Consider the following 19106-nt stretch of genomic DNA (forward strand, 5'->3'; position numbering starts at 1 on the left):
AAGATCTCAAAAACACCTTTTTCCTATAAATCAATCGTAATGACTTTATCAAAGATTATTATAGACGTAATAATCGATATTATAAAAAGTGAGAAGAGACATTTTGCCCATTGTTAATTATGTCCCCTAGAGAAAACATATTATCTGTAACTAAAACGCTTTCTCTAAACTCACTAAAGGTCATTCCCAAAGGTTATTGTTGTATATTTTAAGTACTCTTTAAAAAAAATATTATTTATTATGATAAGAAAATGCAAAGTTAAGTAAGATAATGAAAACGTCCGAGAGCTTTTATCTAGGACAATTAACTGACAATGGAAAACTTCATCGATTGGGAGAATATGCCCGACTTAACACTGCAGCTGGAAAAGTAATTAAACAATAAGGCATACTTACACAGATTTTGGATATTGGACAGTCCAAATTGCGTTTGCTCAGCTACCGAGCAAACTTGGGACCACATAATACGTTAATGCAGCGTTTTTGAAGCCCAACGAGCAGCTTTTATGAGAAATGTTCTACTAAAGGGAGGAATCTGGCCTCTAGCAGTAAAGGATCTGTTGAAGAACTTTCGGGAGGAATTCTGCTTGTCCATTAATACACTAGATTTAACTAAACTGTCAAAACTGAAATCTGAGTGATAATAAATCTGATAAGCACCGACTATCTAGTTATTTATTTTTTATATTGTAATAAGTAATTTAATTCAACTTAGTAATAGATCGTGGGATGCGGTCTGGTGTGATGTAGGTTTAGAAAAACATTTCTTTACCGTGCCAACGTTTCGATCTTTATTGAGATCATCTTCAGGGCTCAAAGTGTTTGTATTCTGTGTACATCTGTCATTATTGGGTGTCACGATCTGTAAATAATCATTAACTAACGGTCACTAAACACCACACACACAATAATGTAACATCTACGCAGAAAACAAACACTTTGAACACTGAAGATGATCTCAATAAAGATCGAAACGTAGGCACGATAAAGAAAATGTTTTTTTCTAAACCTATGTCACACCAGACCGCATCTCCGATCTCCAAATAATTAGTAATTAAATTTATTAACTATTTTGTAATTAAATTCAAATATAAGGCCATCTGAACAATCAAATCAACCAAAATGAACTATTACTGATCAGATTAATAAAAAAAAGTTAAGCTGACTATGTTACTAATTAAGAATTTTTTTTCAGTTTTCAAAATTTAAAATTAATGTTTTACTGAGCAAGGGATAACATGATCTTACCATTTTCTCCAGTGAAGCTGAATATTAATTAAGGCCTGTCGCTCGAGGCGTTTGCAAAGAAAACACATTTTACATTGACCGAGTTATTCTGTTAATTCTGTAGTGTAATGTGTTTATTGGATATTATTTTTTGGTTCTTATCGCCACGTGGTTTTTGGTGACATAACCGAACGCAGCTAAATATTCTAGCTAGATTATGTTGATTGTCTAGTAGTAATAATAAAGGGCGGATTTGATTAAACTGTTTCATCTCAATTGGAACGTGCTGTCAAATTTGGGTGTCAACCCGAACAAAACCACACTAATAACATTCACACAGAGAAGCTCAATCTAAAATCACCCTCAATAAAAATATAACTTTCTCCAGGGAGAAGTATGTGGGCATAAAATCAAAAGCAGACAAAACAGTACAAAAAGCGAAGGCAGTAAGAAGTCTGGGCCAAAGATTTTGAATTAAAACATGGTTATCAATTCAAAATTAGGCTGTTTACAAACATCGGTTAGACCGCTGATGACATATGGAGTCATAGTATATTGGCCGAAACCGTAAGGAAACAAGATGCAACGCCTACAAAGAACAGTTGCAAATAACAAAAAGCTGAAACTAATAGTGGGTCCTTATTACGGTATACAGTTGAATCTAAAATGGAACATGGAGTAAGAGCAGAAGTCAAAGGCCAAAATTTTGACCTAGCGAAACTCCATACCAACATTTTTCCCGGCAGTATTCAAGCAGAATAAGAAATACACAAAAAATCATTAAAATGTGCACAAAAAGCAGCGCTGAAGGGTTTAGACCTCAACCTTCAACTTAAATCTGGTTTGGTCTATCGCATCTCAAACTCCTGGGAAAACGAGATAGGGCAATTCTGACACTGGGGGATTGTCAACAAACAGGGTGACAAGCTAGCAAAAATTGAACAGCTTTCACACCCTTTACACCGGAACAGCCAAAGCATGCTAAAAGTTTAACTTATCGAATGAATGTAAAAACAAAGCACAATTCGACGAATTCACCACGTGCAAGATCATCAAAGAAATTCTTCGATATCTTAATCAGAAAAACAAAATCACTCTCTCTCTCATTCTCTCTCTTTCTCGGTATGCAGGAATGAGGGGAAATAAATCGCCCTATTCTGGCCATTGCCCTATTTAATTACCACTATGAAAAAAAAATTGAAAAACTGCAGAAACATGCCGACTCTGCCATGAAACAGCAGGTATGTCAAAGTATCGATTCGGAAACGGTACAGCCACTTCGCAATGGCGACTCTATCACCTAGAGAAATTAGCGAGGAATAGCCCCGGAAAGTACTCAGCTACTTGAAATATGGAAATAAAGGGTCAATACCAGAGTAAATCTTTTTAAACCACAGAGGATGAAAGGAAGATTACAGTCACTATTAACCCAAAGAGAAAAACAATGGCTTCTGGTTGAAAGATCCCTTTCGGAAGAAGCCACACTCAAAATTATACAAGTGATAACGCAATCTTCGTAAGCAATTCAACAACGTTAAGCGGACCGGCGTTGGCTTTTAATCCACCTTATAAGGTAAAAGATATAGGTTGGCCAAACAACCATTTTTACAAGTTTTACGACACGTAACGAGTTAGAATTTACGACATAAAAGCAAGACATAAAAAGTACGATATGGTTTTATCGTCTGGTCAGATAGGCTCATTAGTTTGCTATAGATTAATGTTTAAATAATTCAATCAATAATTTATGGGATTTCTGAATATCCAATTAAAAACCATTCTATAATCCTTAGAATTAAAAATCCACATCAAACAATAGTCCATTATCTTGAAATGAATAATACATAAATTCATATAAAATTACTAATATGACATGTTTTGAAGGAGTTGTTTGTTTAAGACTCATGTCTTCATCTATGTAGTAAATCATTCTCGTTCCAAACTGATCCTGCGACCCAGAACAACAGAGCATATTCAATAAATCATTGAAAGGGATTTTTTTGGACCGGACTGATAGGGCATTTCTCTATAAATGGTTTAAATGACGGGAAATCGCTCCTGTTTTACCCATGCCGTATTAATTTAACAGGAGACAATCCAAGCAATTAATTTTTAACTATAAAATCTAATAAAAGAGTTTCTCCTGAAGTCTGTGAGGTGATGAACCTGTAATTTGGTCGATCATTTTGTCCTGCCGTACTTTCGGCTTCATTGGTGGATTAGGGTCTTATTAAAAATTGCTAAAATAACGCAGCTTAAAGTCGAAACTGCGAGGATATTCAGATCAAAATCAAAATGATCGGAAACGACCAAGGTATAATTAACTTTTTGACCAGAAATTTGATATAAGCACTAATCAACGTCTGCCAGTGTGTGAGCATTATAGCTTCCTCACATTTTGTACATCGTCGCGGGGCATATGTTAATCCGTTTGTAATAAAATTCGTAGGGGATCATCTAGAAAGCAACCCGCATAAGCCCTGAAAATTTAATCAAAATTCGCGTAATGATTATGGTGTTTTGCCGGTTTATTTTTTTTTTAACGAGGATTCGCAACAGCAGAGGTTATATAAACCCTCAGGGTGTCGGTGGTTTTGAAAAAAAGCCCATTTCTAAGTATGTCGGCCCAGGATTCGAACCCGGGACCTTTACCTTACAGTGATGAGCGCCGAGTCATCGCCTAAACCGTTGCGGCCGCCGTCAACCCCCGTAAACCAGAAAGGTCTGAAACGTAAAATACGAGTGGAAATTTTGATTTTGGAGGACAATTTTTTTCGATTTCCCGCCTGAATACAAAATGCTTCCCTACCTACAGAAGTTCGGAAGCAAAATAGACATAGATAAGTGTAATAGTAATAAATAACAAAGTATAAGACAAAAATGACACGTATAAATTAGCCATAAAAAATATATCGGAATAAATAATTAATAAATTATCAATAGGTAAATATTAATATAAAATTATTACAAATATTAGACAAGCAAATTTGACCTAAATATTGTACAACGTTATATAAACGTCAACCTTCTATTCTGTGAATTTACGTATTCAATTAGTTATTTACAATGAAATATTAATTAACATAATTCCCATTTAAGTTTGTTTACATATAACATACAGCTTTGTTACATATAAATAAAATCGCTGATATGAAATTGAAAATCTTGACTTTAGGTGTCGAAATCGGTTATCTCAGGTCATGGCCGTTCAAAACTTTCATTTTACAGTGGTGATGAATTGAAAATAATATGAGATATTTTCATATTTGATAACATGGTATACGAAATCGATGCCGTATGTCCATTAACCCGGGGCGTGAAGTTAATGATACATGGTGGTATTTTTATACCGCCGAGCTATAAACCTCCGGCATAGGATACGGTCTATCAGTCTGTGTATTGCAGACGTTATTTATCTAAACAATATTTTCCTCTCGGTTTAAAAGGTCGTGGAAGGGCGGATTTGTTTCGATCCGCATCCGGCCGAGGGAGCGGGCAATGACATCAAGGGGGAAGGCTGTTCGTACCGGGGAAAAGCGGAAAAGTCAGATAATGAAAACAAATGGGCCGATAGACTTAATGTCGATCCGAATAAGCGTTTCGTTTTCTCTCTTGTTTTTCCGTTCTGGTGGGCGAAGTAGGTCTCGCTTTGCTCCACTTCAACCTTCCCGTTAGGCCGGGGCATCCACACGAGCTTTACAATACCGTTCGACATTAAGATCGACACGCCTTTCGAATAATTACTAGTTTCCTTTTAAATTAAATTTAAAAAAAAATGTGATGTATTTTTATCACGAAATAAATACAGAAATTTAAGTAATGTTTGAACATAACATACATATGTCAGCAGCTGCACTGGTGTCAATCACCACCCCTATACTCGTCTGGTCAACAGAAACAACTGACAGCGATGAAGCAATCAATAATGACTCAATATATTTATTCCAAACCAAATACTGTTTCAAATACTCTCCGTATTTTCTAAAATGTATGTTTGTTTTTCAATCGGAATCCTCAAGGCTCAAGATGATTGAAAATTTTGGAAAATAAGGGTTCATATCATGTTTTGCAGGCATATGTTATGGCAGCAATGAAGCAATCAGTACTGACTCCATTTGTTTCTTCCAATGCTCATCGTAATTTCACAAAGATATGTTTGTTTTACATGAGAAATCCCCAAGCGTAAAAATAATTGAGAATTTTGCAAAAAAAAAGTTCATGTCACACGAGAACATATGTACATACGTCTGACAGTGATGAAGCAATCAATACTGTTTCAATGTGATTCTTCCAATCCTCATACGCATCGTAACTTCCCAAATGTATGTTGTTTTTCAACAGGAATCCTCAAGCCTCAAATTGATTGAAGATTTTGGAAAATAGACGGTCCTTATCCAGTTATTGTCACACCAGAGCATACATTTGAAGGCACAGGAGGAGCAATCAATATTGATCAATTCGTTTCTTCCAATGCTCATCGTAATTTCACAAAGATATGTTTGTTTTACATGAGAAATCCCCAAGCGTAAAAATAATTGAGAATTTTGCAAAAAAAAAAAGTTCATATCACACGGGAAGAAGTTGGCGCGATAAATAAAACGTTTTTCTAACTTACATCACACCAGACCGCATCTCACGATCTGCCAATAATCATTTTACATACTATTTATTTGTATCGAATATCTCAGCTTCAATCGACCCCTGGGTCGGGAAAGGATAGTTTTTTGGAACGTTTCAGAGAAAAAAACATGTTGGGTAAATTTTAACTAAGGGTATGAGGAGGGATCGATATGACGGATGGTGTAGGAGCCGTAGTAGAGCTGACAATGGTCCTGAGGACTTTGGTTTTGATAGACTGTAGTAGTATTAGAACATAGTCGGTTTTGGAGTATTGACGAATATTGTACGATGAGAATCCTCAAGACGCGATATGATTGGACATTTTCTAAAATATAGGGTTCTTATCAAGTGAAGTGAGAGAGAACACCTTTTTAAGTATAACCGAACTAGATGCCATCTATAATGGGCTAAAATCTTCTCATTTGATATTGTTATACCCTGAAAAGACCCATCAATCATCGATGCTCTTCCATATTTTCTCAATAGTTCATTTATTGGGATGTCCTGGGGCCATCGTGGAAAATTTATTTGTTAAATTTTAGCGGGTATGTGGAGTCGATGTGAAGAGTGTAGAGATTTGGCAGTGCTTCTGAGGACATTGGATTAGAAGGACGTTGGAATATTTAGCCCCTTAGTTCTAATCTGTACGTCCAAATCGGTTTCAGCACAGTATTTTTTTTTTTTTTTTGTCGATTCGTGTAATTTTCGTGATAATAATTTGTACGGCTTAATTCCTTTCTTTTTCTTCGTCTGGGGCGGTTCAAGGTTAGACGTGAGTCGAGATAGAACCCAAGGTAGCTTAGTCGCTAATAGGTATAATATAATAACCAGGTGTTAATGGGAAAAACTGGCATTTTCTAAACACGATGAACAATTCGCTGAAAATGTGATAAAATGAGAAAAAATAACGACAATGTAGACCAGAAGTGATTCGAACACTAACAATGCTAATAAAATCGCTTATTGAACCAAGCAATAAAATTTCTGTCGTCACTTGAAACAATGAACTTAGGCCAATTTGCAATTTGAATCGTCAGGGTTAATAAACTGAAAGGAATCGCACTCGAATTATAGATAAATTTCGACTTTTCTTATCTTGTTGTCCAATGTAAACACGTTAATTTTTATCGAAATCTGAGGTCATCGTCAAGGTAATTCTCAAATTTAGCTTTTACAAGTTGTAGCGGATTATAAATTTAATAATAAAACTCTTCAGATGTATTAAATTCAGAGATAATTTTTAACTTCGGTATATTTTTTAGATCACAAGGTAATCATGAACTGATTGACAAGTCCAGTTTTTTGACCTTTTAAGCTTAAGTAATTGCTTGTTTGTATTGTCAAAAACTAGGCGTGTAGAGTAATTTAGACCTGTGTTATTATCTTCGTGTGACCTGATTTGTTCTATGAAACGGATGGCGATGACTCTTTTAGGTTGGGCGTCGTCAATTTTGCGTCTAATGGGTCTGTGCTTTTTCCAGTTCTGATATAGCATTCCTTACTTTTCCTGAATGGAAAAGTGAACAAAATCTGCACAGATTAAGCATTGTCCCCCCCCCCGTTGCGTCCGCTGAACCGAGCCGTTTTCTATTTCCAAGATGAATGCCACGCAAGGGAAAAGTGGATAAACGCCGTGTTGACAAAATTTCTTCTCGTTTTTTATTTATTTAATTTAATTATTTCTTCTCATTCAAAGACTAGGCAGGTGTGGTGTTTGATATAATTATCGCTTAGGACTGGCTGCCAAGAAGTGGGGAGGAAGAAAAGTGGCCGGACTGGGTCATAGCAGTACCTGTCAATAACCGTTACCTGCATCAGGTGCCATTAACACTTTTACTAGCCTGGCATTTTTTTTAAATTGAGTCATTCATCGGGCTTATTTAGCATTAATTTAGCTTATTCACTTGATCATTATCCATCTGCTTTTAAAAAATCCCTAGTAATACCATTATTTAAATCTGGTTCAAAACTAGAGGGTAGTAACTACAGGCCTATCTCGTTAACTTTATCCAAAATTATAGAAAAAAACAATTAAAAATAGATTATTGGACTTCTTTATTGAAAACAGATTTCCCCAAAACAGTATGGTTTTCTTCCGGGCAGATCCACTTAGCAGGATTTGTTTGATGTTACAAATTTGATTTCACAAGAAATTAATAAAGGTAATTAAGTTATTGGATAGTGGACATTCATTCTGTTGAACATAAGATGATGCTAAAAAAACTTGATTGCAATGGTTTCTCTAATATTCCCCTTAAACACCTTGAATCATATTTATCGAACAGAACCTAGTCGCAAAGGCTAACTATTTATAGTTATTCTTTACGCGTTGAATCGGGAGTACCACAAGGTACAGACGGAAAAATATTTCTTCATGCAAATGATACTTGTATTATTTTCTCAGGTGATCAATTAAATAATTTAACTAAAACTATAAATCAAGGTATAAAAATGATTAATTTTTGGTTAAGCTCAAACTTTCTACTTTTGAACACAAAAATATGTAATGTCTTACACTTTTCCTTAAAAAAGAAAATAATAATTTAAAATTTGCTTTTACATTGATATTATATATTCTTTGGTTTCCCGTCTGAGAAAGCTCTTTTATAAATTTTGAATTTTAAGCAACTTTATGAAAATTGAACTCTAAAGGGCAACATATTTTTCTCTTGCACAATCCATTATAGCCTATGGCATTGTTTCCTGGGGAGATACTAATAAATGTTACACTAAGATTCTAGATGCAACTATAATCTCACTTCTTAAAATTATTTTACGTAAACTGTATAGATATAACACGACAAATTATACATGTACATATGTCTTTGTATGTACATAAAAATAATCTTGTTAACTAGTTACATCAGTGAATATAGCACAAGACACAATTCATTGGCTAACTCACATTTTTACAATATAAAGACAATATAAGCAATATTCTAATTTTTCGTTAAATATGGAACTTCGTTTTTATAAAGAGAGGATCATTATACAAAATTTCAAAAACTACAAAGAAGGCAAAACATTTATAATTTCAAAAGTTTTAAATTGTAGTTAAGATATTTTAAAGCCAAGATTTTATTTGTTTGTTTTTTTCACGCTACACGTTTATTCTGTATTATGTTTGTTCAATTGTTCGTTTTTCAATATGCTTTTGTAAAGATCTATTCTGTTTATTTCTCTGATGATCTCCAAAAACTCCTGCTGTTTAGTACAAACTTTGCTTTTTGACAGCAGGCAAAGATATACCAAAATATTTTTTTTTGTAAATTTATATGTAATGTGTGGTATTTAGTTACCGTTAATTAAGGATTATTTGGATGCTCGTGAGATGCCGACTTGTGTGATGTAGGTTTAGAAAAACATGTTCTTTATCGTGTCAACGTTTCGATCTTTATTGAGATCATCTTCAGAGCCTGGGATTTGCATAATTCAAAGAATGTTTATAAATCCCAGGCCCTGAAGATGATCTCAATAAAGATCGAAACGTTGGCACAACAAAGAAAATGTTTTTCTAAACCTCCGTCACACCTCTTTATATGTAATGTACATTCTTGCAAATAAAAATTTATTATTATTTTTTCTGCAATAATGACGCACATTCTGACACTGAGATGCTTAATCGGTCAATCTACAATATAATCATGCAACTTCGTAAAGAAGTCTGGAAATCTATCTTCTAGCGATAATTAACCATCAAGTTTTCGTAAAACAAAAATAGAAGGAAGCCCGGTAATAACCCATCTGCAAAGAAATCAGCAAATTTGGAAGCCCCTTTCATAAGGTCGTCTAAATATTCCACTGTTCTCTGCTTCCTCTCCCCTTCGTTCATTAAAACTTTTGACGAACCGTACTGTTGGATTTGATCCCGTAATTGTTAGGGCGGCCGACTTTTCTGCAGGCCGACGGACTCCCTTATCAACCATTCCGTCATTACAGGGCTGGCAAAATTCTCAGTGTTACTTCCGAGGTTCTAAATGGCCTGGGCACGATCCGTAACGGACGGCGTTTTACCACTTTCGACCCGCGAAAAACGATAATATTGGGTATTATTATTCCCATGTACCTTGAAATCAGAACCGTTACAGTGTGTGACCTGCTTGTCTAAGTGTCAGTGTGATACTCGTTTTGAAAAATTGGAAGATACAAATCTGAAAATATATTAAACGGAAGAACCGTCCACCGTTGGTTTGGAAGAGATCGGTTTGGGGATTTCGACCTTAGGAGAAAAACGAACATTAGAGGATTTGGTTTGCCTTGCCAAAATTACACGCGAACGGAAAGCTTGGAACAACTTTTACTCCGGAGTTGTCTCACTTGATGAGAGTGCCCTAAACCCCCCTCTCAACACGTCACACAAGAATGACACATCCACACGGAAAACAAACACTTTGAGCCCTGAAGATGATCTCAATAAAGATCGAAACATTGGCATGATGAAGAAAGCGTTCTTCTAAAACGGTCACTAACCACCACACATTTATAAAAAACGATGAATATACACAACTTGAAAAGACCTTCCGCAATCATTTATAATTCAAAGAAATATTTCCAGCCAAAAACCTCTCCTTACTTTGAGAGAGACATTTCAACAATGTGAACGATCAACACAACTTGACAACAGGCACTGATACTTTGGTGTGAGGACTAAGCATACGTACTAGGTACTAGGCAAGTCTTCTATTCAACTAGACGCTATGCTAGATATAGCGATGTAGATAATGTGGCTTTAGCCTCATGGCCCTCCAAACCTAAAAGATCGATTCAAAACAAGGAACTGACAGAATACCCCTATAAAAACAGCGATCTACAAATAGACTGACGCTAAGGTGGGTCCCAGGACAGGAGGGTATTTCAGGAAACGAGATATCCTAGCTAAAAAGGGAGCCTCGGAACAAAGCTCAGGCCCAAATCCATTTTGTAGCACAAATTAGTAGCACTCAACACGACTCAAAAGAATGACACATCTACACGCAAAACAAACACATTGAGCCCTGAAGATGACTCAATAAAGATCGAAACGTTGGCACAATAAAGAAAATGTTTTTCTAAAACCTACGTCACCCCAGACCGCATCTCACGACCTCCAAATAATCATCAATTAACGGTCACTAAACACCACACAAATTAGAACGTATGGCAGTCATGAGGTAAATGAGATGCAAATATATTTTCGGGACATACAGTAACAAACAACTTAAAAACTGCCTATATTAGGAGGACCTCCCTCGCTACAACGAGGCAGACAGTTCCTCACTGAAGATAGTGTAAACGCGTTTGAGTAACTTCAAAAACCAGCGAGTGTAGGTGGACCCAATACGTAACCCAGTGCCAGATCAACATGTGTTCACCGAATCGCAGACCGATACCGAACATCAACTGACATGGTATATAGTCTATTATTATTAAAGAGCTACGGTACCTATGCAAGCCATTAGACCTCGACACCTATGTACGTCCAGAAATCTTCTAAGAAACCATTCGTAGAGATCGGACGCGGAAAAAAAGGGGAAATTCCTACTACTTCAAAAGATTAAAAAAAAGCGCTTGGAACAAGTGCCATAACTGTTTCCAGCCATCGTAAGGAGCCAGGAAAAACAAGAAAACCTGGAAAAATCGGTGCCGCTTGAATTAAGAGAGAACCAATTGCTCACTCGGTTCGAAACATGCACCTCGCTCCTGCTGTTGCGCAATAAAAATAAGGCATTTTGCAACTTTTGGAACCTGTGACGACAAGTAGATATTATACCCGACCCTTCTTGACAGTAGTTAGATAATAATGACCTCAACAGCCTAACCCAATGATGATTGTAGTTGAGTAGAACTCGTTATTGTTTTTTTTTCTTTCTTTGGCAAGGCTTGAATCAATAGCTGTTGTTACTGTCAAGAATTGCATACCCCTTATGAAAATTTAATTAATTACTCCTTCATGATAACACTCGCCCCGAGCTGTTGAAGATTGAAGGTTCAAAAGCTAAAATATCAGTAAATTAGTTTTATTCCACAATCCTTAATGTCTATCCCAACTGACTTTCATGTCTTACTGTTTGAATACCATATTAGGTTGTATTAATGAAGCATTTTTATTTTAGTATAATAATTTAAATTACTACTTTTTTCTGTTATTTTGTATGTTACTCCATATTACTGACAAATGAGCATAGAACCAAGAGAAAATTGTGTTTGTATTAAGTATCTTCAAAGGGCGTTCTTGCTTAATTATTACCGGCAAATTCAGCTCCTTGGGCATCATCGCCTGTTCGTTTAACCATGGCAAGATAAGAGAAAGAGAGAGAGACAGAGAGAGATGGCTAACATCGCTGACCGTGACAGCCTATCGCTTCCGACGATAACGGTCGGAGACCTATTTAGTGCTTTCATTCCCGAACGGTTTACTTTTATGCCCCCTTCACCTGATCTGCATGGGGCTGCCGTTCAAATTACAATTTGAATCGGGTAAATAGCGGCTTCCGCTGGAAATTCTAGTTGGAGGGCCGGACATAACACTGTACGGCTAAAGCCGCGAGACGAATTTACATAATTTCCACTGAACGTTGTAGTGAGGGGTTTTATTAAGAATATAAAACCAAACAAAATTAGGGGCGCATTGTAAAATAAATATTAATTTTTTTGTATTAAATATACATACGGTTAGGAATAATACAACACTGGTTACAACGTGCAATAATTTGAACATGCTGGAACATTTAGTCAGTTCATAATTTGAGCAAAGTTGGGAGAGAGAGGGAGAGCGAGAGCGAGAGCGAAAGAGAAAGAGAAAGAGAGAGAGAGAGAGAAAAAGAGAGAGAGAGAGAGAGAGAGAGAGAGAGAGAGAGAGAGAGCGAGAGAAGGAGGGAGAGGGAGACAGGCAGGCAGAGACATAGAGAAAGAGAGATATAGATATATTGAGAGAGGGAAGAGAGAGGGAGAGATAGTGAGAGAGAGAGAGAGAGAGAGAGAGAGAGAGAGAGAGAGAGAGAGAGAGAGAGAGAGAGAGAGAGAGAGAGAGCAACTTTATGAATATAAAAAAATATGCCATGTCAAATAGAAACTGATCAAAATTTATTTAAAAAGTCATACTTAGTGGAGGAACTCGGACAACAAAAGTTGGCACAGTATATAGCAAACCATTGCCTATCGTCTCTGTCGTCCCTCAAGGAACGGTTTTGGGTCCTCTGTTTTTCCTATATATACTAATGATCGTTTAAAATCGAAAATATCCGGTAAAGTTTTTAATTATGCTGACGATACGTGCTTGATAGTTTTCTGGAAGGATAATTGATAATTTGCTTATATCTATTAACAATGATCTTAGATTTGTTAAAACATGTTTATCTTCTGTTTATTTTTAAACAATGATAAATACAACGTTTTACATTTTTCATTAAATAAAAGATTAGGTTTAAAGATCTTTAAATTTTGTTTCGATACGAGTATTAATTCATTTAACTGTAACTGTTCCCTATACCAATTACAAATAATACTAAATACTTGGTTGGTTCCGGATAATGAAATTAAGAAATACATTGAAAAATGGTCAAAATTTTGGTTTTTACATTAACAAAAATTATAGATTCTGGTTGTTTTTAAAGTCATCATTGCTCTTTTTTTATTTAAAACAAACAGGTACCCCTCTAAGAGATATGCATTCAGGTCAACGATAAAATACAATTAGGATAATCTACACGCAAGGCACTCACACATGATCTACAAGAGATATTGTCGTCATAGAGACTAAGTCCCCAACTTTTGTCACTGTCCCTGTAGCTTAAGAAACTGATAGGCTTAATGCCAGTTTTGGGCCTATGGTTATTTTTCAAAATGACTCGCACGAGCCGACGCACAGCGCACAAACAAAAAGGCACTCGTTCGTCCTAAATATAGAGAAAATGAGCACTCTGACCCACTTCTCCGGAACTGCACCTACTCGAGGGCATAACACTCGAAAGACTCTTGTTTTCCTACGGTCCATGAATATTTAACGAGGCCCACTTTTAATAACACATATCTACGCCTTCGCTAGCTGAATTGTGTAGACAGTAGGAAAAGGAAAAAGGTAGGAACTTTGTAATGTTAACATAATGCATTGTTAGTCAATAATTAGACAACAAAGTTTTAGCACATAAATAAATAAGATCTATGTTTAAAATTTAAAAATGTTTTTTTTTTTTTTTTTTTTGTATTATCAATAAACTATTCTTCATTTTAACGGCCTTATGGAGAAACTTCCTTTCCCAAGCGATACACCATTGTGTTCTGGCAAAATATTCCCTTATTTTGTTTTTTCTTATACTTTTTTAAGTTTTTCACTTGCCCAGATCAGAGTTGTTGATAAGGATTCACGGGCTCCATTCGCCGTGGTCGTACGGTTTGATTTGACAATTGAAAATCCTGTCACGGACAGGGCTACAGAGGAAGAAGCAGCGAGAACCGTCGAAACGAGCCAGCGTGATCAATGACGGCCGACTGGTTACATAGCTTTTCCCGGAAGTTCCTAAACACCACTATCTCCAGGACATAGCCATTGTTACAACAGCCCAGGTAAGCTCCGTTACGCATCATCTGGCGTAAATGCTTTTTCACTACACTCTACTCTAACTCTTTACTGTCTGGTATAGACGAAAACTGATACTAAAGATTTATTTCAAGATTATTTTGGACCATAAACCAATTAGCGTTAATTCTGATGTCCGTGTACTAAACGAAATTTTTTTGTAGAAACGCGCCACAGAGGGTACATGTAGCCTTAAACTTCAATGTGAAGGTGATGCATACACGTGCACGTCGGACAGTAAGCTTTCGAGCTTTCAAAAAGGTGGACAAGGGTGAAATGTAGTTTCATTGTTTATGTAGTTTGTTGTAGATAAGTATCATCTTTTACGAAAAAGCAAATATAGTTTGGTCGTTGCTGATAATTGTAGGCCTGTTTATCCTTACTGTTTTTGTTTGGTTCGAGGATAAGCAGTCCGAAAATGATCAGTAATGACTAATTTTATTGTTATATTGGGCAATAGCGTCAGACCACAAGATGATCCAAAAATTATCCTACAAAATACCTAATTTATAAATTATTTCTCTACAATCTACTTTGATATAATCAATTTTACATCGACTCGCCTTTATTTTTATTTCCGTTAATTATTCTTTTTATGTAAGGTCTTGGCTGAGATGAAAAGTTAGTGGCACGAGCGGGATTTGAACCTTCGACCTTCGGCTTAATACGCCGCTGCTCTAACCACTTGAGTTATCGTGACAAGTAGTTACTGGTTGGTCATGGGTTCGAATCCCGCTCGTGGCACTAACTTTTTCATCTCAACCAAGGTCCTAAACGACATGCCACCACGCGCCACAGAGGGTACATTAACCTTAAACCTCAATGTGAAGATACATACAAGTGATGCCTACACGTTCACGTTGGAAAATAAGCTCGGAGCTTTCAAAACGGTGGACAAGGTTGAAATGTAGTTTCATTGTTTATGTAGTTTGTTGTATTTACGTATCATCTTTTACAGAAAGAAAATATAGTTTGGTCCTTGCTGATAATTGTTGGCCTGTTTATCCTTACTGTTTTTTTTGTTTAGTTCGAGGATAAGCAGTCCAAAAATGATCAATAATGACTTAATAATATAATATTGTTATATTGGGCAATAGCGTCAGACCAAAAAATGATCCAAAAATTGTCCTATAAAATATCTAATCCTATATTAGTACATATTATAAATAGGATCACAAAACGTTCTTTTCAGTCACAGCCGGTGTAGCTTAGTGGGCTAATTGACCAAATTACTTATTTCAATTAATTCTTTTTATATAAGGTGTTGGTTGAAATGAAAAAGTTACTGTCAGGAGTGGGGTTCGAACCCATGAGCTATCGTCACAAGTGGTTACTGGTTGGTCGTGGGTTCGAATCCCGCTCGTGACACAACTTTTTCATCTCAACCAAGACCTTACATAACAAGAATTAATTAATGACAGCGCTGCACCGGAGGACACATGCTATGAGACACCAGCCAATGCTGCCACTTAGCACACAGTGTGCGGGTTACGGCGCAAGGTATCATCGATAAGTCGACGTGGCGGTCTCTCGGGATGTGTAGAAGGGGGTCGAGCAGTAGGAGTAGGATGGATCGAGAGGTTGGATATTTTGGAATCGAGAACGTTGAGGTCATTGTAGATGCGGGTTAGTGACATAGTAAGGAGCGATTTGTCTAAGTCCATTTGATTGGAAGGATTAGTCGCGGGATGCTGGATTGCATTGCAAAACCCCACAGCTCCACTCCATATCCGAAGTGGTGGTAGTAAAGAGTTCTTTAAGGGGTCTTTTAGTGTTGCCGGTGATACAAAGATTTATGAAAAATCAAAAAGTTTATTGTACAAAATGTTGCAGACCAAAGTAAGGTAAAGAATTATAGGGAAACGCTTTATAATGGAATAAAGACAATTGGCCACCTTAGGGAACTTAAGTCCTCAGAGCTTCAGCTACATTTAGCATCGCTGCGTCGTCGGTACTCACTCGAATGGAATCGTTCATTCAATTGGAGTAGCGGTAGACAATTTTGTGGAAAAAGTACTTTCCACAATGGCAGGAAGAATCGGAACGCTAACGGTGGATAGTTGCGTGTCGAATCGGAAAATCCTCCGTTGCCGACTTTTTCCACTGGCAGTCACACGACATCGCTAAGTGTTCACTTTCAATGCAAATAACGGACTCGTCGAAAAGGGGTCCGGGCTCTTCTCACAGGTCCGCAATAAATTCTTCTTTTGTGCGAAAAACATATATAACGAGGCGTAATGTATAAGAATATCTGCAAATGACGGAAATGACGAATTGTGGGGGTCTGAATGCTCAAAAAACCAAGCTTGTTGGCATAGATGATTCTTTATTTTTTTCTCTACTCCAAAAAAGAACAAAAATCTTCAAGATGTTGCCAACAAGTCAGAAAAACAGCTGTTGGGCTGCCTGCCTCCACTGTCATCCCTAAATGCACACGAGAAAATTGGCGAAAGTAGGAAGTTAGATTGGCCGTATGACAAGAACTAATTTTTTTAAGTCAAAATTTCAGAAAGCAGGTTGGTTTTTAATTGAAATGTTATTTGTTCGACAAGTAAGAAGCTTTTGAGTCACAGCTAAGCCAGCTTTTTAAAATATTTTTTGGGGTAAAAATATGAATACTTTTACACCTTATTATCATAACTTGTAAGCTCCCAAGATTCTTCGATCATATCATGGCAAAAGAGATTTTTTTTTTTTAAATGAGGGTTTGCAACAGCAGAGGTCATATAAACCCTCAGGGTGCCGGTGTTTTTGAAAAAAAGCCCATTTGTAAGTATGTCGGGTTCGAATGCAGACCCGCTGGATTCGAACCAGGGACCTTTACCTTACAACGATGAGCGCCCTGTCAACGCCAAAATCGTTCCGGCCACCGACGCCCTCAAGATTCAACTTTAAACAAAAACAACTTTTGTAAAACTTTCCAACACGGTAACTATGAACTAAAGAATGAGAAAACAATGGCTCCGGAAGAAATAACCATAAGCAAACAATTACCATCGAAATTATTCGTCAACAATTCATAAATCTACTAAAATAACGAGACTTCGTTAAGCTATGATTGGCGTTAACCTATATAAATAGACATAAAAATAATTGAAATATAAAAGTACAGCCACTGCGGAAATTTTAAAATAAGATGGCGTGTGAAGAAGGTATGCCCTATTTTTATTGTCCTATTTAATTATATTTCCAAACACGTTCAACAAGCTGGTTTGTACTATAAGCGGGCTGAATGTCAATGAGTACGCGTTAAATCTTTAAAACGAAAACACAGTTAGGAGGAATTAAAGACGAACCTTGGCTAATGTCGATTAACTTGAACAGAAATACATGAGCATCGTGCACTACATTATTTTCCTAACTAGACAAGAGTTTCGTTAAGAAGGTAAAATTTTGTAAGATATCTCTTGGTTTATCTCGTCATGCCAGGATAATCAAAGATTAAAAAATATGATGAATTAAAGTATGTAGAAGAATAGAATAAAAAACCCTTACTGCTCACAATATTTGCCTATTAGAAATTGCGAATAACCAGGGGTCTGATTAAAATTTGTAGAGAATGCTCACCCACGCAGATACAAGAAAAAAAGATCATGATTTGTGCCCAGATCATGATTAAGATTATCTGTGTGGGAATAATCTAGTGGATACAGACGAAAAAATCTCATAAATTAGTAACTACTACGGTAATTCTGTAAAATTAAACGTGAAAGAAGAGAATTTATTGCGAATTTGCGAAAATATTTCAATTCCATTCTAGGCTGAATCGGTTTCCTGACAGAAAAACTAGCTTGATATATAGCCTACTCGTGTTACAAACTTTGCCAATAGATTCTACGTCCAAAATGGAACCAAAAAGTCCTAATTAACTATGGTCCGAATCTCAACAGTTTCAGAGTTATTCCACTTTTTCTGATTTTTTTAGATTTCACGAACTTGCTTCAAATAAACAATGATAACTCCAAAACTAAAAGGTTTCGGACAAATCTGCTGATACCGTTAAAAACTACGTTAAATTTCCAAGAAAATGTGATCAATACTAAACTTGTAAACTTCACGAAATAAGCCTTTCAGTAGGCAGAATTTTGAAAAAAAATTTCCAAAGTTGAAAAATTTACTATGGTAATTCTAAACTACTATTTCCAAACCGAGAGACCAGCAAATTTCAGAAAACGTACTGCATATTTAATATCCTTTTTAGTGGTGCAATTGCTTTTTTAATTACTTTTTTCAAATATGAAAAAATTGATGGAGGAAAGTAAAAAACCGTGGCTGACGTATTGGTAAGGTGGAAAGATTAATAATAAAAAACTTAAGGTAATTTTGAATGATTTTATTAACCATTTTTTAAAATGTGGGTTCGAAACTGAAATAGTGCAAGTTTTTACTTATTTACTAACACAACTGCAACATTGATTAAAGGATTATGATTGTTTTAGTTATCGTATTTAGTTATCTAGTTATTTACGTTTTTAGTTATCTATGTCAAATCTATGGCTACTTTTTCTAATGAAGAATACGCTGATATTCATCTTATGTATGGGTTTTGAAAAAGTAATTAAAAAAGAAATTATTTTTCAAAGTTCTCGCAACTAAAACGCTTATTTCACTAACGTTTACAAGTTTGGAATTTTAATATTGGAAATTTAACGTAGTTTTCAACGGTATCAACAGATTTGTCCGAAACCTTTTAGTTTTGGATTTA

General features: G+C 36.1%; 1 protein-coding gene across 9 annotated transcripts in view; it reads right to left on the reverse strand.

Annotated features, from left to right (window-relative positions):
- The window catches only part of LOC106673756 (serine/threonine-protein kinase tricorner), a 212852-nt gene that overhangs the window by 102471 nt on the left and 91275 nt on the right, over positions 1-19106 (reverse strand). The gene's annotated exons all lie outside the window — the stretch shown is intronic.

This window comes from Cimex lectularius, unplaced genomic scaffold (genome assembly GCF_000648675.2).
Source record: "Cimex lectularius strain Harlan isolate CLEC.00 unplaced genomic scaffold, Clec_2.1 scaffold15, whole genome shotgun sequence".
NCBI lineage: Eukaryota > Metazoa > Arthropoda > Insecta > Hemiptera > Cimicidae > Cimex > Cimex lectularius.